Source organism: Brachyhypopomus gauderio, chromosome 9 (genome assembly GCF_052324685.1).
Source record: "Brachyhypopomus gauderio isolate BG-103 chromosome 9, BGAUD_0.2, whole genome shotgun sequence".
Taxonomy (NCBI): Eukaryota; Metazoa; Chordata; class Actinopteri; order Gymnotiformes; family Hypopomidae; genus Brachyhypopomus; species Brachyhypopomus gauderio.
The window spans coordinates 14,912,941-14,926,672 of record NC_135219.1 but is presented as its reverse complement, the minus strand read 5'-3'; the positions used below and the strand labels follow the sequence as shown (position 1 = coordinate 14,926,672).

The window sequence follows — 13,732 nt, the reverse complement described above, 5'->3', positions numbered from 1 at the left end:
AAGATGTTTAGTCTCCCGTACTGACATCAGGTGAAACGATTGAATAAAAACATTTTTTTTGTTTTTACAACGTAAAGCTGTACCCCCACCCCTTCTCTCTCATTAATGTCCAGGATATTTAAAACGGGCTCACCTGACCCAGTGTTTGGCTTCGGGGGCTTTTTCTCTGCATGTTGGGACCCATTTCCACCTGAACACTCCCAGCCAGTGGTTCTCCCTGCTGCTCCAGCAGGGTCTGCAGACCCGCCTGCACCGCAGTGCTCCGTCTGGATGGACTGGGGCGCGCTTGTGAAGCACAACGTCATTTTGAAAGTGTGTCTGGTGCTTGTGCGTTAGTGTATGCTTCTCCAAATACTCCAGTACCGTCACCATATAAACAACACTGAACCAAGTGAGTCTTCGGTTTAACCTTTAACCTTACAAAAAGACATTCTCTCTTTTGTGCCTGGTTTTATCTTGGTGAGATGTACGAAGACCTCTTCTGTACCATTTCTTACACGGAGCATTAAGCACGCATGATGATGCAGAAACCGTATGGTTAGCGTTGGCATTGTGATCGAGTGTATCATTACTTTGAGACTGCCACAGAAAAGGGAAGCAGTGCATAAAGAACAGTATTGGCTTTAGAAATGTTCCAGGCTTCTCGCTGAAGGGATGCTTAGCCACGATAGTGATAGCAACGTAATCTTCTTTTGTGTCCCAATCAATCGGCAGGGTGAGGCATAATTATTGTCGTTGTGCTCCAGTAGAGATGAGAACAGCAGAGCCCTGTGCCGTCTTTCAAACGCTGCGCTTGGAGCTGTGCTTTTCAGACTTTCCCTAGCCACTGTGTGTCCAAACTTTCGTTGTGCATGATTTCAAAATGCAGAGAATTAATTAGCCACCAGAAGGTGCGACATATGCACGTTCCCCAGGCCGCATTCCGCCAGGAATGGACGTGCCAGTTCCTGCCTCCGCTGTACTTCTACTTAGATCTGTTTTTAAAGCATCGTGTGTGAACACACGGTGTCTAACGGAACGAGAAGATGCAAAGATGTCGCTTCGCGGCGTGGTTGGTCGCCCTGCCTCGGATTGGCTGGAATTTCCTGCAGTGCGCCGTCATGTTTATGGTCCGCCGGTCTTATGAAGTGACCTCCGACCCCAGACTGTTATGCAATCTCATTCTACAGACTCATTTCAGCCTGTAGAAAGAAACATGCCTACCAAGTGGCGGAGCTTTCTTTCCGAGGGCGTCGCTCTGGTCACGCAGCCTTGATGCAGGAACGTGGCCCGTGCACGCGCGTGTGCACTGCACCTGGCTCTGCTCCCTTCGCTGTGATTCAGTATAAATAGAATTTTTTGTTGCATTGTGTTTAGAACGAATTTAACTTCTTGGCTCAGACCGTCCCAGGCGCCTGCAGGTGTATTCCGCTTTCATGACGCTACTTCTGTGTGCTTCCATTCAGAACAGCAGTGCTTTCTTTGCTTTAAATTCACATTTCGGTTATTTTATAAATAGTCTGGCCCCCTGGACTCAGACTGGATGTCCTTTTTAGTCGTGTTCTAATAGCTAGACAGGACGGCAATCATATTTTAATGAATTGATGATATCCACTTCAAACACTGAAATCTGTCAGGACTGAGATGTTTGCAGTAGAACGCGATGTGTGTCGTGGGCTCAGATTCCCCATTCACAGAGTCGGCAACTAACCCACTTTTGTAAGAACTGTGTGAGTGTCATCTGCTTCTTGTCAGACTGAAATCTGTTTGGATAAGTGGAGTTTTCACGTGACTTAGAATTTTTTCACGTATTTGCTGGTTTTATATAACTAATATATTGATGATTATTATTATTCTATTTCCTGTCTCACCTTTCTAGTGGGTGGTCATATATTTTTCTTTTTTCCCTCCCCTCACATTAAGTCTGCTACAGAGGTCTGGGAGTCTGTGTGCAGGACAGTATTCTGTGTGTGCGGGACAGAGTTCTGCTGTTCCTGTGATTGTGCGCTTCTGAACTGATACTGATGTCATTCCTGTGATCTATAAGTGTCCCTCCTCCATCTTGGAGGTCTCTGGCCCACACACCCCAGTCACCACTGGGACAACCCTGGTGTTTATGCTCCGTGTTCTCTCTGTTTCTCTTTTCAATTCTGGTATGTTTCCACTTTTTAATATTCCTTCATTGGATGCTTGCATTACTTGGATTGCCACATCTATTATCCCTACTGTTTCTGTGTATCGTGTGTTTGTTTTGTTTGTTTGTTTGTAACCCCACCTGCAGGCACAAGGAATCCAGGCACATATACTACAAATACACACAGGCACTGCCTATAGTTTGCTGATGCATGTGCAAATATGCTGAATTTGGATGAGATGATATTTTAGGAGGCTTTTAATGTGGTGACGCAGTGTTTTTAGAAATGCGGATCACGCGCTGCGAGTCAGCCAGTGGAATATATGTAAAAGGAGAAAAGCTGATCAATGCCCCCGTGGTCTGTGGAGCACATCACTAAGCACTTTGATCTCAGGGCTCTCTAACTTGCCTAATGAATATTTTTCTTCAGTGATCTTTTGAAGGTTGCTAGGCTTTAGGGTATCCCTCTAACTTAATAATGGGCTTAAATATGCTAAGATGTGCATAGCTGAGAATATGCATGTATGGGTCTGATACAAAAGTTCTGTTAGGTTAAAGGTACTGACATTCACATGTTTGATGGTGGTTTTCGAGATTTAAAGACTGGGACAACTGAAATAGAATTTTAAAAATCAATTTTTAAACACAATTTTGAGCCTACAACCCCTTTTACACCACTATTGCATATAATCTATATTTACATTACAACAGCAACAGTAGACTCCGTAAAGAATAGCTGGAGAACACTGATCTGTACAATGGCGACCAATTTAAAGAGTGAATCTTAAGACGAATTTCACGTCATGTTTCTTGGTCTACTTTCCCCTCAGTTGAACCTGGAGGTCTCCAAAAGGAGCTAGGTACCCAAACACAGCGCCTGCTTCTCCTCCATAACGGATTTCATTTTAAAAAAATAAAATAAACATAAAAGCCTTCACCACGTGTCAAGGCTGAAACGTGTGGCGTTACGTAACGTTACGGCCTGGTGAATAGAGCCTTCCCGGTTTGGTCCTGAATCGTTGTGTAACCGTAACGCGGCACGTGAGGACCTTCAGAACCCCCGACATTGGGTTTGATTAAAACACACGACTACCTCCCCCTCCCAATCAACCCTTTGAGAGTCTTTTCTGTCGTGCCCCCTCAGTGCCGTTAAGCGTTACATAACGCCCTGTAATTACCGCTCCTCCCTTACGCCCCCGCTATCCCCGCGTGCTTGGCAAAGACCTCGTTCATTTGCCTTTTGTTTTTTTTTCTCGAGCGGTACCGGCCGTGTAATCACTCAATTAGATGGCGGACAGTGTTTGTGTGGAAATAACGGCGCGAGGGGAACCGCCTCGGTGCGCGCGCCTCAGTGGGGTGAAGAAGAGAGGAGCGTTTAACGGGATCTCGCGCTTTGATGCGAGCAGTAGCCTTCGTCGTGAAGTAATAAAATAACGTGCGTCATGAAATTGTGTGGCAGTTCTGCTACTAATGACGGCTTACGTCGGTTTCTGTTCGCCCTCTGTCGTCTGGATTCGTCTCGCCGTTGGTCTGGCTTTCTCCATCACCCCGTCACCTTTTTACTGTGTGCCTGTCCGTGAGCTCCAGCCCGGATTCGGCTGCTTATTTTTCCTTTTTTTTCCCCACGCTGATATTGGAAATGTGGTAACCACCATGTGGATGGTGAATGCATAACACGCGCAGCCTCTTACATAAATACTACACAACGAGTTCATAAATTCTTACATAAATAGCCAAATGGACCTCTTAATGTTTTACATTACAGTGATTGCTTCTGTTACATCAGTTTATATGGCATTTCTATATCTGATCACTTGAATTGTCTTATACTGGTGTATCTAAGACATCCAACAACACACATTTTGACTGAAAATAAAAGTGGACTTTTACCTTGACAGGTCTCCCTAGATGAAGTGACAGCATGTCATACTTAATGAATTCTGATGCAAATATTGATACATGCATTCCTATGAGGTGTTTCTAACATAGTGTAGACAGCAGACACCCCGTGTTACTGGGAAGGTGACGTTTTGCATCAGATGGACAGAAATGTAGTTGGTGTGTATGTTCACACCTGCTGTCCTCTCCACTACAGATCAAAGGCGTCAACAGCAGGACCTGCAGCGTGTGCAGACCTATGAATCCAGTCTTCTGTACACAGGTGGATTAGGAATTAGGCTGGGATTAATCCACATTCACTTACACTGATTACACTGCGACAGGCAACATAGATCCCCGATGCTGCCTGCCTGGTGGGTGGGGACGTGGCTGTGGTGGGTATGGGAGACCCTGGGGGGTTGCACACTGGGGACTGCCTCACTCAGCCCTCTGCAGTACCCCCCCCACCCCACCCCCCTTATCCACAGTCCTCTCTGATTGGTATGCGTGAGCAGACGGCCTTGCAGTGTGGCTCTCCGAACGCTCGTGCATGTCAGAGGAGAAGACATCCTGCAGTGGAGAAAGAGGAGCCGTGTGTGTGTGTGTGTGTGTGTGTGTGTGTGTGAGAGAGAGAGAGAGAGAGAGAGGCGAGGGAGAAGACATACCGCAGTGGAGAAGGAGGGGGGCTCTGTGTGTGTGTGTGTGTGTGTGTGTGTGTGTGTGTGTGTGTTGGAGGGGAGGGGGGAATACCACTCAGTGCGCACACACACACACATGCATGAACTGCACTAGGATTCCCTGACTGGTGTAACCAGAATAGTGCACCTTAGAGTCGGAGTGAAAGCCTTTTCACATGCTGAATCACTGTGGAGGAGCAGCTCAGTGGTAGAAAGCAGAACAATTGATGATCATTATTAATACATTACCGTGTGTGTGTGTGTGTGTGTGTGTGTGTGTGTGTGTGTGTGTGTGTGTGTGATATGCACTGTATGACCTAAAGGCAATTCCTGTTTCAGCAATGGAAAACTGCAGAATTTCAGCATAGTGACACTGCTGTTCATATGTGAGAGTAATTGAATGCTAGTATTGTTCTTGGAGAGGAATATTTGTCAGGAGAAAGCAGTGCCTCCTGCCTACAGAGCACACTGAACTGAGTGGGTGTGAACCAGCGGTTAGCTTGCAGACTTACAGGGCAGATTTCAATGGATTTTTTTGGAGTTCGGGTTGAACCCAATTAATCTTATGGCAATAAATTCTTGCTGCTTCAATTTTCATTCCAGCCTGATCGGCGTTCCATCATGTCCGCCTGCTTTCTCTTCCCTCATCCTATACTTGGTTCTTTTGAAATGCATCATTCACTCCTCTCTCTCTCTCTCTCTCTCTCTCTCTCTCTCTCTCTCTCTCTCTCTCTCTCTCTCTCTCTCTCTCTCTCCATCTTGTGCTTCTCATTTCTTGCTTCAGCTTGCATTTCTCTCCTCTCCCCCTCCCTACCCACCTCTCTTTCGTTCCTCCACCCTTCCCCACCCCACCTCTTTCGTTCCTCCACCCTTCCCCACCCACCTCTCTTTCATTCCTCCACCCTTCCCCACCCACCTCTCTTTCGTTCCTCCACCCTTCCCCACCCACCTCTCTTTCGTTCCTCCACCCTTCCCCACCCCACCTCTCTTTCGTTCCTCCACCCTTCCCCACCCCACCTCTCTTTCGTTCCTCCACCCTTCCCCACTCCACCTCTCTTTCATTCCTCCACCCTTCCCCACCCACCTCTCTTTCGTTCCTCCACCCTTCCCCACCCCACCTCTCTTTCGTTCCTCCACTCTTCCCCACCCCACCTCTCTTTCGTTCCTCCACCCTTCCCCACCCCACCTCTCTTTCGTTCCTCCACCCTTCCCCACCCCACCTCTCTTTCGTTCCTCCACCCTTCCCCACCCCACCTCTCTTTCGTTCCTCCACCCTTCCCCACCCCACCTCTTTCATTCCTCCACCCTTCCCCACCCCACCTCTCTTTCATTCCTCCACCCTTCCCCACCCACCTCTCTTTCATTCCTCCACCCTTCCCCACCCCACCTCTCTTTCGTTCCTCCACCCTTCCCCACCCCACCTCTCTTTCATTCCTCCACCCTTCCCCACCCCACCTCTCTTTCATTCCTCCACCCTTCCCCACCCCACCTCTTTCATTCCTCCACCCTTCCCCACCCACCTCTCTTTCATTCCTCCACCCTTCCCCACCCCACCTCTCTTTCGTTCCTCCACCCTTCCCCACCCACCTCTCTTTCGTTCCTCCACCCTTCCCCACCCACCTCTCTTTCATTCCTCCACCCTTCCCCACCCCACCTCTCTTTCATTCCTCCACCCTTCCCCACCCCACCTCTCTTTCATTCCTCCACCCTTCCCCACCCACCTCTCTTTCATTCCTCCACCCTTCCCCACCCCACCTCTCTTTCATTCCTCCACCCTTCCCCACCCACCTCTCTTTCATTCCTCCACCCTTCCCCACCCACCTCTCTCTTTAGTCTCTTCTCTGCATTTCTGCTCTCACCTCCTATTTCCAGCCTCTTAACTCTCCAGTTCTCCCCCTTCCTCCTGTCTTTTCTTATTTGATTTGCTTGTGTAAGTGCTTTTGCTCTCTCTCTCTCTCTCTCTCTCTCTCTCTCTCTCTCTCTCTCTCCTCCCTCCCTCCCCCAGTGTTTCTTCGGCCACCTGCGGTCACAGGATATCCAGGCCCATAATGAGAGATAAAGACAGTAAGTCTGCCCCTGCCCTACTAAGGGGCGTGTCCTGACTGTGCCCCCTGCCAGGGTCAGCAGTATTCCTGGATGCTGTGTACCAACCTGGCTGGTTGTTTCATTTAAACATGGGTAGAAACACACATGCATGGAATCATTCAAGTAACGGTTTGCTGTGACTAACCGCTGCTCCGCCGTGGAGCCAAATGGATGCAGCGTGGTGAGATGTTGCACTCTGAAGATGAGTGTGTGTGTTTACTGGAGTGTGATCCCTCCATTAGGAAGCCTCATTTCCCCTAACAGGACCTCACCATCAGCATTGCTTAAACAGCAGAATGTTATGGAGTTCAAATAAAATGGCCACAATCAAAGGCCTTGCCTGAAATCTTCCTTGGCTATAATTGTAACATTGGCTGAAAGTGGCTGAAACGCCTGTTCAGATTGGCGGTGTTCTCTGAGCCCGCCACAGCCGTGCTGTCACATCAGGCCGGCCCTGCGAGCCTGCTGCTAAATGAATTGTACAGCCACCTGTGAGCGATTCATTTGGCAACGGAAAATGGTGATTCGCGCCGTGAGTCGCTTTCGCACTGTGGCACAGATGCCGTAAAGATGGCGTCCTGCATGTGTGCGGCTTCGGTTCTGAACACCCATTTTGATAAGTTTGTGTTAATAGTCCAGCACTCTCTCTGGCTGTGTTGGCAGCCAATAATGACCAGTGTACAGCGCATGAGCGATACTGGGGCCAGTTTGTCTGCGCATGCTTGCAGTGATCTGATGCAGCCTGCGTGATGTGCTTAACTGTGTACGGTGTTGGCATGTACAAAAGGCCTTTTCAGTTTGATTGCAAGTCTTTCCTGCCTTGTTCTGCCTGTTCTCTGACCGTCAGCAGCTGAGCACTGGATCTTATTCCACCAAGCTCCTCTTAGCTCTCAGCTGTCTGTCTTACGGAAAGGGAGTTACTGACTGTGCATTACACCAACGTACTTATTAATTACTGATGCTCCATTACACCAAGGTAGTTACTTCTGAGGTTACTTTTTCCCTTTCCATAGAAAAAGACTTCCATAACACAGGGCTCTGTACACACCCTGTACACACTCTATACTCACTCTAAACTCTATACACTCTACATTCTATACACACCACGCTGTACATTCTAGTTACACTCTATATAAACTCTACACTCTATACACACTATACACTCTGGTGTCCTTTATTTCCATGTCAATCTATAGTTTGTACTCAGACATCTTACACAGTGATCGCATAAAACTCGCACAGTGCCTCTCAGGCCTGGTGGTTTCTGCAGGAGGGGTGTTTGTGCTGAGGGAAAGCTCAGATTCTCTGCACAAGCAGATGGCAGTGGCATTTTCTCATAGGGGTGTGTGTATGTGTGTGAGAGAGAGTGAGCATGCAGACATACTGTATGCGTGTGTTTGTGTTTTGTTTAGCTCAGCGTGGGCCTGGTGCTTTGTGCTTTGGGTCCTGATGGGAGAAGGGGCACTGCCAAGTTGCCAGGGCTTTAATGCCCTGAGTAGTGGAACAGAGTTAGGGCGCCATGATCTGGGAGCTGCAGACTCCCCCTCACGCCCCCCTCACAAGCCCCGGAGCCCCTCACGCCCCCCCCTCACAAGCCCCGGAGCTCCTCACGCCCCCCTCACAAGCCCCGGAGCCCCTCACGCCCCCCTCACAAGCCCCGGAGCCCCTCACGCCCCCCTCACAAGCCCCGGAGCTCCTCACGCCCCCCCTCACAAGCCCCGGAGCCCCTCACGCCCCCCTCACAAGCCCCGGAGCTCCTCACGCCCCCCTCACAAGCCCCGGAGCCCCCCCCCCCCCCCCCCCCCCAAGCTCCGGAGCCCCTCACGCCCCCCCCCACAAGCCCCGGAGCCCCTCACGCCCCCCCTCACAAGCCCCGGAACTCCAGATGTAGTTTCTCCCACTTCTAAGACTTCCCTACAGCCCTTGGACAGAGTGTATTTGAGTCCTGAAGGTTTTACAAGTCTGTTGTGCATTGAGCCAAGGAATTAACACCTAGACAGGATGGAACGCCTTCGTTTGGTCGCATGTACAATACAATGAAACGTACTGTTCCTTCTTTGTGAGTGGGGGTCAGAACACAGGATCAGCCACCGTATAACAACAGAGTCAAAAGGTTTAAGGCCAATGGTGGCAAAGCTGGGATTCAAACCCACACCCTACTGAATAATAGTCCTACCTGCTAGGCTAGTTTATATACTATACAGCTCTATGTGATGGATGTGTGCAGGGCTCACTCCTCTGTGGCCATGTTACGTCTCTCGGCCATGTTACGTCTCTCTGCCATGTTTCAGACACTTTCCTTCTTTCTACTGCCAGAAGCAGAGGTGGAAGCTGTTTATCGGCGGTGAACAGCCATCAGGTGGTGAGATGTTGTGGTCAGTGGATAGCAGTAAATGCAGGAGTTCACGCTGCAGACCTGATTATCTCCATACTACCTTTCCCGAGACGCGTGTAGCACGAGGCATTCTAAGCCCCAGGCTGGTGAAACCCACTTCACGTCATGGCCCGCTTCAGAGTCCTGGATCACAGCTGATTTTTGTTCTCCAGCAGAGATGGACGTTTCTGGCTCACGGGTGAAGGACGCTGGACGCTTGCTCCTGGAATCTCAGTCACATCACCCAAGATGATTCTGAAATCAGTCATGGGAGAAAATACATGTAAACCTTTTAGAGGTAGGTATGTGTGTCATTGTAAACTCAATTATGTGCTTTTACACTTGTAAAAACATTATGTTCCTAATGATTAAATTGGACAGGTTGCAAAGTCCTATGGGAAAATCCCTGTGAGACAGGGCTTAAAGCCCAATCAGTACCTTTTAGAAACAGGTTATTTTTGGGTCATTCAGTCTGACACAACATGTTCACATTTCTTAATGTGTTCTAAATCTAAGTGGTTTAGGACTAGGACTAGCGCTGTACTGTAGGCGTAGTTTAAATTGGTGGGTTTACATCCATACACTTTCAAATCCTTTAGATCGTGACTGCACCTCTCTTGCTGTGCATCTTCATTGTATTTTTATCTAAACTGCCTCTGCAAACTTCAGTGGGTGTGAAAAGACAAACCAGCAAACAGCCTGCAGCTCTGCTGTAAACTGTGGTGTAAGGTGTGGCTGTGCGATGCATATAACGTGTCCCTGGCCAGTTGGCCTTACACTCACTCTGTCCTGGGTCTTCAGCTCTGTATAAGGGCGTCGATGTCTCCCCTCCAGCAGGCTGCGCTGTTGCCCCGGTGTGTTCCCTGACTTGGACAGAGTGAATGAACCTTGGCCTCCTACTCTGGGCTGACATAAAGAATGTCACATAAACATCATGCGAGCGCTCTGACCCTGTCCTCTTGGCTCTGAGCTGTGCTTTAATGTCATCTTGAGCGTTACTCGGCAACCACGGGATCACGGTATCTCCCGGATCTCCTTTCAGAAGGCTTCTCCAGACGCAGCACATCAGAACACAGCTGATTACGTCTCGGGTCAATCCCTGTCATGAGGTCCCTTCTGCCCAGTCTGTCTGCTGGGGCTTTTGAGTTTAGTGGAGTGCCATGGTGAGGCAGATCCATCCCATTACCTGCAAGAAAAATAGAAATAATTGTATAAAAATGTATAAAACAGTGTAGTGACATACAAAACAATGTAAATATGTAAATATTACATGTAAATACACAAATCTGTGTCTGTGCCTGCATGTGGGAGTATGAAAAGAACCAAACGATATTCTTTTTTGTTACTGAGATTAACATTATGGTGAGAGATGCAGGCATGGTTTAGTTTGGTTTAGCTATCTTCACTGGGACACGGAGAACCCAAATGACTTGTACAGTACCAGAACACAGATACAGTGGGGACATGTGGAAGGAACTGTCTGGTGGGGGTTCCTGCACGTGTCTGTCTATTCTATATGAACAGAGACTTCACACGAAAACATAAAAAACCATCATAAGTGAGCTTAATTGTTCTTTACATTGCTCTGCATTATATTTATGAAAATAGCTTTTTGTGGTTTTTAACGGCTGATGAAAAATGCCAAGGGCAAATTTTTTGCCTGCAGCTCTGAGGAAGCTTGTATATTGTATCGGAGTGGTTGTCCTCTGGAAAAAACAGATAACTGAAGGGACACCATTATGTGTGAGAAAACAGTTACTAAATCTACTGCAAAGAACCTTTACCTTCTCTTTAAGATCAAAAGCGGTCATGCAATAATCAAATAGGCTAGACAACAAACCCAAACATTTAATGAGAGAGTTCTGGGTTGTAGATAAGGGGCTTGTTTCTTTGCATTAGTCGTGTAGTGGTGACTGGGAAAGGGGGAATCATCGCAGGAAAGATAATGGGAGTGTTTCTTTGACAGGAATTTAAAAAGACAGTGTGAGACATCACAAAGTTTTCCTCTTCACTGACTGCACACAGCTGATCATAATAGATGCGGTCCTGACACCCAGTAGACGCAGCGGTCTGTATACATGATGGCTCCTTCAGAAGACTGTCATCGGAAAGGCGTCGCGCAGGGAGATGGAGCCACCCAACATTCAGCAGACTCCAGTCCAACACTGCTCAAGCCCACTGCAGCATGTATAGCATAATGAAGCCTCCTTCTCTATGGTGAGAGAACCTGGTCGTGGACAACGCGGGTCACGTGACTGGTTCCAGTGCGACTGGGTTTCTGTGTGATATTACGGAGGTAGCGGAGCAGCGTGTTCCTGCTTTTATGGGGAGGATGAGGTCAGTGATTTCCTTTTGAGCCATTTCCATAGCCACGGAGGCACAGTGACATGGTCTGTGACTCATAGTTTTTCCTGGGTTTTATGAGACACACTGCTCATACTCAACCTGTATTCCCTTGGAAATAACATTGGCACCAGACCTTTGCACAGTTGAATCTAGACTAGATTTGTGTGGGTTATTATCACTGTGTCACTGTGCCCTCTGGAGAGGTGTCAGCCCGCATTCTAAAATGTTATTAACTGTGCCAGCCAATCAAAATGGCTTTTTGGTATATTCCCTCACTTCATGAATGTTTTGCTAATCTTCCCTCAGGACCAGAAGCCCAATTCTGAAATACTTGAAATAGATTCTTTAAAACCTTATCGATGACCCCTAAGTCTTTCTCCAGATACATTATTGTGAATTACAACCACCTTCCATCAGCGGCACAGGGTTCACCTACGAGAAGAAGTGAAGCACATTTCAGGATAACTGCTTCACCACGGAGAGACATGGGGCATCCCAGCATGAGCACAGCACCCTCAGATGCCTCACGCCTGCACATTTACGTTCATTTAGTTCGGTATGCAGGCAGAACACACGGCAGCGAGCCGGTCCACTTGCCCACTGCGTGTCCACAGATCCCGTCCACCTGTCCAGAACAGCGCGAGTGTACATGAAGAGCTGAGTCCGGCCACCACCGGAGGCAAACGGGCTGTAGGTGTGACTCATGCTTCACTGAATGACACTTAACTGCACCAGAGGTGTCACCACTAAATTCCCCGGGCCTGGGCTGGAATTAAAAACAAAGCCTTTTAGGGGGTAACTTCAACTGACATTGCTGCTTAGCAAAAAAAAACACAGGACCTTAAAGTTATGAATAAGAATATAGTGAGCGGTGAAGGACCCTTCGCTGTGGACGCAGCGTCTGGAGGGGGCGGAGCCAAAGCCAAACCTACTGGAGAGGGGGCGGAGCCTGGAGGTTTGGCTTTGGATGCAAACAGAAGCTGAGGTGACCTTTGCAGCTAGACTGATGAGCTTCTGCTGCTGGGCCTGATGGACGCTGCTTGTTGCCAGGCCTGCTGCATTTCTCTGCCCGTGTGACATTAAGAATCACGACGGCCGTAGACCGGACTGTCCTCGCTCCAATCAGCAATTCCTTTTAAAATGTCACTGAAGTGATTTGTCATTCAAATAGGCTGCATTTTATTTTTGCAGCACAACTTTGTGTGTGTGTGTGTGTGTGTGTGTGTGTGTGTGTGTGTGTGTGTGTGTGTGTGTGTGTGTGTGTGTGTGTGTGTGTGATTGCTGTTTAAAAAAGGATGAGGTCGGGCTAATTCGTCATTTGATCGCTTTTATGCCACGTTTATGTGCTACTTGTTTAGCAGTGCTGTCTAAGCCTGCTGGTACCAGTCAAAGAAGACAAAGTCATGTGAGCAGTTCTTGGTGTCACTCTTTTCACTCAAGCTGTGTGACTTGATCTGATCTCTGTGATAGTCCCTTCGTGTGTGTTTTCCCCACAGAGCCACAGGACCCACCCTGAAGCATAACTCAAGCACCCAATCAATGCCCATAGATCGATGAGTGCCAGCCTTAGGAGCCAATCAGCTCCAACCACACCACCAATCAATATCTCATCATTGTCCCAAAATATCCTTTAGTGCAGATGCATGGAAAAAAGACATTTGCAGAAGCAAGTGTTTAAAGGGCTACACCATGCTGAGAAGATAGATAGTGAAGTGTACCCTAGGTTATTTTGCTTTGTGATTCTCTGGTAAAGACCTTTTAATAGTTTAATTGGCTAAGCCCTTTGTTACGTTTTTGCATTGCATACAAGAGAATGACAAAAATATTTATTATATTACTCTATCACAACGTGCCCTTTGGCAGTGTTTACAACATAACTACGGGTGTTGGGGTTAGGTCTGCCTATGTTGTTGTGGACAGACAGGTGTAGGGGTTAGGTGGTCGGTCTGTGTTTTGGACAGAGAGGTTTAGGGGTTAGGTGGCCTGTCTGTGTTGTTGTGGACGGACAGGTTTAGGGGTTAGGTCAGGGGTGGGCAATTAATTTTTACAAGGGGCCACATGGGAAACCTGGATTGGGTCAGAGGGCCAAACCAACGATAACTTGAACTTAATTCTACTTTCTTCCATTGTAAAATTCACCAAATTATATATTTTGAATAGCTGGTAGTGGTAAAGCTATTCTGTAAATATGTATAATTAGGCTATGTGAAATTGTGGTGTAGAGGTCAAATAAGAAAACACATAAGAATTTCTCCTCAT

General features: G+C 48.0%; 1 long non-coding RNA gene across 1 annotated transcript; it reads left to right on the top strand.

Annotated features, from left to right (window-relative positions):
- The first annotated feature begins 181 nt into the window (after positions 1-181).
- LOC143522495 (uncharacterized) lies at positions 182-12,312 on the top strand. The gene is made up of 3 exons (XR_013133022.1): positions 182-391; positions 9,301-9,425; positions 11,153-12,312. It is a non-coding gene; the product is annotated as an uncharacterized LOC143522495 (long non-coding RNA).
- Positions 12,313-13,732: the final 1,420 nt, after the last annotated feature.